A 7,049-nucleotide genomic window follows, 5' to 3' on the forward strand; every position below is an offset into this window, starting at 1 on the left:
TGGTCCCATCTCCAATTTTTAAAATCCACTCAGAAAAGATAGCACTGTAGGATTATACTACATGTGTTAGAAAAGATAGCACTGTAGGATTATACTACAAAGCTATCAGTTCATTATATTAGGGTTCATTCTCATGTATCACTATTAATAATTTATATACTTTTCAATGTACAATCTATGCCCACATCCTATTTTTATATACTTATCTATGAACAATTTGTGCAAACATTACCTTACCATCATTTAGACATTCACTCATTTGATATACATTATGACTCAATTAATTATATTTTAAACATTTTCCATCAACATCTTTAAATGAACTTACCCGTACGGACGCACAAGTTTTCGGCTAATTTAGTCTAATGATACGACTCAATATAATTCATGATGCAACTTAACTAATGTCTTCCTCTATCACTATTTATAAGATTCTTTAATATTTTTTAGACCTATTATTAAAAAAGTTAAATCTATAACTATATATACTCTATATATAACAAGTACTCTTTGATTTATTTATGTCATAGATAATCTTATAAAATGGTGTGAGTTCATATTTTTTTTATTATAAATTTACTTTATAATTTTAAAATTATATTTTAGTATTAACTAGTAGAAACCCATGCGTCCGCACGAGTATGGTTAAATATATTTTGAGTTTTTTTCAATTATAAAAGTTTAAATTGTGATCCCAATAAATAAAGTTATTAGAATCACTTCTCATTCTGTCTAATTTGCTTACACTAAATTTTATGTTGAAGCTACACCAATGATAATTAAATCAAATATACAAATCACCAAATTGGAATCAATGATTCATAACTAAGAGAGCTCAAATATATAATTACCAATCCTAACATAAATATTCAAATTTATGCTCCTTTATGACCCTTCAATCACAAGTAAAAAATATTAATGAATAAATAAATAAAATGTAAAAAAATGAGAATTTTGAACTGAACTCCCTTGAAATCAAATATGAAAATCAGTTCTCCACTGCTAAATAATAGTATGTCAGACATCATAATAGTATTAGTGGCATGATGACATATTAAATCATAGGCAACACCTAAGAAACTATCAAAATATTTTCAACAATGAATAAAGTAATCAGAATCTTGGCTAATTATTAGGTTTGAGTTATATATATTTTTTACTAAAAAGATATTCATTCATTCAAATTGAAAAATATATCGATTATTACAAATTCAAGATCGCTAAAAACTGAAAAAAGGTGAATCTGCAAACAATCTTGCAGCACCTATGTTAATAGCATACAACAGCAACATAAAAGTGCCTACAAATATAAGAAAATAAAAGTCACCAGAATATTCATACTTCTGGATCTGCAACATTGACGCCCATGTCTTCCTCAGATCTGCAATGATTTGAAGTGAATGTGTCAATCTGAACCAACAAACACCGTACTAAGACGGAAAACCAACAAACACCGTACTAAGACGGGATACGAAACACCAACAAACCCTGTACTAAGACGGGAAGACCAACAAGCACCGCACAAGACGATGAAAACTTAAAAACACACAAAAGAAGAAGCAAATCTATATGAATAACCACTTATTTAAATAAAAGAGAAAGAAAAACAGTGTTGAGGGGTGATTTCTTGCTAAAAATGGCCAAGTTCCATGTTCATACTCTCTTAGAACCCAATAAGGAGAATATCAACTCTATTTATTTTCCTCATAAGTCACAACCATTACAATACTACTAAACACAAATATAACATTATATGGATACAAAGTATTGTCAAGAGTTCCATAAAATATTCTCTAGAAACAAAATATCACCTTCTGAAATATGTGGAACCAAATAAATAACTAATATTAATATTTACGTTATGCTTCCGAGCAAGAGAAAAATAACATTGACTAAAATTATTTAACATAGGTTTTAATCATGTTTAATGATAATATATTAATATGTTCAGAAACATCATTTGTATAACTATTTGAAAAGTTAATAATAAAATGGTGATTGAGAAGAAAATAGGCTATTTGCAAAGTTACTATCATGCACATAATCAAATGTACAGAATTGAATCTCTCATAACACTGAACTCACAAAAACTTTGCTCTATTCTTAGCTTGAACATAAAACATGGTCTCAAAAAATTAATTGTACATATCAAAGAAAAAAGAGACTATTTGGATAAACTTTTTAACATTCATAGAAAAAAATTAGACCATGGAGTATAATTAATAAATACAAACACACGTAGTTGTTCCACTACATTTTAAATCCACAAGTTTGAATTGAAGTCAATTTGGTTATGATATTTTTGAGTTCTCAGTTGTTCCATTCAATATTAGCTACTCACAGATATATTTGACATTATAACATAATACATGATATTATTGATATGTAAGCAACAATATCTAACTTTTTTTGTAAGGTCTATCATTTCTCAACTGAAGATAGTTTTAACTGGATTATATGTTAACATAATACATGTTCCATTAAGGTTTAACTCAAAAAATACATTATAGGAGTATCCCGGTCAAAGGTTAGTGATGGAGACATAGCCTTACACGTGATACAGACTGGTGTGGTTCAGCAATCTGTTTTGAAGGAAGCAATTTTCGTAAAAAGTACTTTAGCACCTGCACAATCTGCTTTATTTTCAGTAATTCCAAAAAAAGACAAGATATTTTAGACATAAAGCTACCCATCGTACGAGTGTCTGTGCTTAAGGAGTATGTTTTGAAGCAAACTCTATTCAGAAGATGCATTTTGGACCTGCACATGGAGCTTTATTTATCACTCATTTCCAAAAGGATAAAAGAATTTGTAGATGTATTAATAACATGGCAATAGGATAGCTCCAATGAAGCATACATGGATGTAAGAAATAAGATAAAAAAATGAGAAATGAGATGGATATAAAACATGAGCATTGTTGATTATGTAGATACTTTGTTAAGTTAATATAGAAACAACTGCTATGGATAAAGTTGAAAATGTTATAAATACTTGATATATGTACTACACTTCATTTATATTCAATGTATTTCACTCTTCAAATGACTTTTGCTGTGCAGTAATGTGATGTCTTATTTGTATCTTAAGCTATGCCCAGTTACACTTCATTTATATTCAATGTATTTCACACTCCAAATGACTACTCCAAATGACTACTCCAAATGAAACTTCATTTACATTCAATGTATTTCCTGAGTTGTATCACAAAGTTAAATATATCATGTAATTGAACTGAACTACTAAAAGTAAAAGAAGGAAGCATTGCCATTCTTCAGTTGCTAAATGGAATAGAGGCTGCTATCAGACCTTCCCAGGCATGACATGTCTTATTCCGTTGATTACAAAAAGATATTAAAAATTGTGATATAGCAGAGTTAATACATAGAAAATGTGATGAATGAATTTTATTGATGATAATGAAAATAAAGTGATAACCATAAAACATATCCAGAGCCTAAGCTCCTCTATACAGAGAAAATGAAATTCTCTCATTCGTAATTGCTAAATTAAATGGCGCGTGACTCATTTGAAGAGCATCCAAAGTGACAAAATGAAAGCAAGATATCAATGTATAACAGTCAGTTTAGAAATAACAGTGAAAAAAGATTGTAGTTTATGAATGGAAAGTACCAGATTGGACAAATATGAGAAGACGATTACCAGGTGATTTATTAGTCTTGTTACAGGTTGGACAAGTTTCATAATACGAATATAAATGATTAGGCTTAAACCTCTTTGCCGTACCATATGAAGTACAAAATATTTCCTACAAAAAACAGTTTGTGACTGTTAAAAACAAATTGATATGTACAAAGAAAATATTTGCATTGATCTGTGATATAAAATCACTATCATCCTAAAGACAAATCATCTCGTCAATGGTCTTAACATTCTCAATAAAGGAGAAACTTCTGTCTTTAAATGCACCCTGTGAATCAGAATTGAGTGACAGAGTTTGCGGTTTCTTGTATGGTTTCTTTTCCCTACTAAGAAATAATATCGCCACCGAGAATACATGTCTTACATTGTATGAACACACACACACACACACACACACACATATATATATATATATATATATATATATATATATATATATATATATATATATATATATATAATCCTTAACCTGTAGTGTAGTACAACCAAAATGAACATAAGAAATAAAATTTAGTGTTTTGAAAAGATATTGAATTTAAACAATAACTGAATTTTACTAAACCTTGAACTAAGATGAAGAAAAGTAATTAAAAATTTAAAATTGACAAAAATAAAACACAACATGTTTGATAAAAATGATGGCTTACAAAAAGCATGCTAATTTTACTTTATTCATAAAGCAACAAATGAAGTCACCAACTAATTAGTAAAAGTTGCAATAACAACCTCATACACCATAAATCCTTTTCATTAGTTTGAAAAATGCAGAAATAAATGCACAAATCTGTAGCAAAAAAGGAATCACAGTCAAAAGATTCATCGAGAAGAGACGAGTAAGACTAACTAATTGAATCATTAACTATTTCATTACACTTTTTATACCTTTTTTTCTATTAACAAGACGACATCAACAAAACAAAACATATCAGATTTGTCATCCACAGAAATAAAACAAAATCAGAATTAAGAAATATTAACCTCATTGCTCCACTAAGTCTAAATGGGAACATTCAAATAGTCACTGATGTATTCAAACTGGATTGTAGTTTAGAGTAGAGAGAAAACTAAAAGAAAATTGAATAATCTTGGACAGAAACCTAAAAGGAAACTTAAAGAAAAGTAACAAATAATGAAATCAAATTGTTAAAAAATGTGCAAATATGAAAGGTAAATGTAGGTTCATGAAATCAAATAATGAAACTAAAAGGTAACCTTAATGAAGATATTATTCATGAAACCAGAACAATATCTTAATCTTAATCTTAATATATATATATATATATATATATATATATATATATATATATATATATATATATATATATATATATATATATATATATATATATAAGTGCAAGGTTGTCATGATGGCAACCCTAGCCACATGTCAACCTGATAACAATTCTAAGCATAAACCTTAATTTTGATTTTACTAATTTGACCTTACACCCTAATTTTAATTTTACTAATTTAACCCTACATTAAAAATAAATATAATAATAATAGAACCAATAATAGTAATATAAATAATAAGTTATATATATATATATATATATATATATATATATATATCCTCAAAAAAAACTTAATTCAATTCTTATTAAGAAAAAAGAAATAGTTCATACATTAAAAAATTATTATATTATAAATTCATTTGGTAAATACATTTTTTTTAATAATATTGTAAAATAATATTTCCACATCATATAAAAATTTTCGGTGTCACTCAAATGCTTCACTCCCTTTTTTTTTCTTCTTCTGTACTACTCTCTAATACGTTTCACTTTTGGATGCCCACATATTAATAAATTATTCACTTATGATTCCTGACCAATTATTTCTATTAAAGAAATATGATAAATATTAATTATGATAACTAGAACTCAATTAATCGTTCCGTTATGTTTGTACCAATATTTATTTTTTACCATTTACATTATTCTATATAGAGTCTCATTTGCATAGAAAATTACACTCTTTCTTCATTTCATACATTAAGTAAACATTCTAACTTCCTAACAATAAAGTGTTCTATTTGTTGGTTAGTTTTTTTACCAATGGACTACATAGATTTTTTGGCTTCCACATATAAGTATTCAGTGTTATTTTTTTCATGATAGATAATGTCGGATTTAATTCATTTTATATTTTATATTTTCGTCTCCAAATTTCTAATTACATTTTTTAATTTCAATTTTGGAAATTAAACTTTTTTTTTTTACAGTTTTACAAGTCTTCATGTGTTTGATTGCATGAAATGCAAATGAATTTGTTTGTTCAATTGATTCGTTGCAAATTATATTTTAGTTATTTATTTTTTATATTAATATTTTGCCTGGTGTTTATGTAGGTGTGCTGGAGAGATTGTTTCATGTTTTATCACTTTGCATCAACTATTGATATTATCTTTATGATATTTAACTTCATAATCTTTTTGTATTTTAGTCTTTAACTTATAATTGCACTTATGCTATCAATTTTTAGAATTAAAATACTTTATTTCTTTTTTAAATTTTGCAGACATTTGATTTGTCTGATTGCACATAAGCAAAATGAATTCCTTAGTTCAATCAAGGGTTAGAGGGATTAAATTCAATTAATTTATTTTTTATATTATTTTTGTTATTTTTTAAAGTAGATAGTCTTCTAATTCTTATCATTCATTCAAGATTATGTCTCTTATCATTCATTTTAGACTTTATAACCAATAATATTTGTTCTTTAAGACAACATTTACCTCTGAAATTTAATCAAGACCATCATAACCTTTGTGCTCTATAAAAATATTTTATTTTTATTTATTTACAAATTTATTATGTGATTGAATAAAATCAACAAATAGAGAGTCAGATAATTGAAATTCAATTTTACTTATATTTTCAATAATAATGATATTTTTCAGATTTTTATAATTGCAATTTAATATTTCTGAAGTATAAAAAATAAATATAAACTATAAAAAATAATAATAATCCCGCGCGATGCGCGGGTCATAACCTAGTATGTGCAAATCTGAAGTGATGCTCCAACCAAATCTCAGATCCAACAAATTCATATGCCGAATCGCATCATCAATCGCTTCTCCATCCTCAAAATTCACAGATCTAAAATCTTGCAAGAACCTGGCTACCATCTGCTGTCTTAGTTCCCGTGAACATCTTCAACCGTCATGGTCTTCTACGGCGTCGTGATTTGCATAACTATGAAATATGAAATTGAAAAAAAGAAAATAACCAGAAGAACCATTAGGCAAAAAGATAGAGGTGAAGTGAACAGAATACGTGAACATGAAAATGGAAACCGTGTGATATTGGTTTAAACATACCGTTATCACCGCAGTATGAGGCACCGAGAAGAATGAGGAACCTGCTAGGGTTTGAAAGGAG

Source organism: Vicia villosa, linkage group LG3 (genome assembly GCF_029867415.1).
Source record: "Vicia villosa cultivar HV-30 ecotype Madison, WI linkage group LG3, Vvil1.0, whole genome shotgun sequence".
In the NCBI taxonomy this organism is placed as follows: Eukaryota; Viridiplantae; Streptophyta; class Magnoliopsida; order Fabales; family Fabaceae; genus Vicia; species Vicia villosa.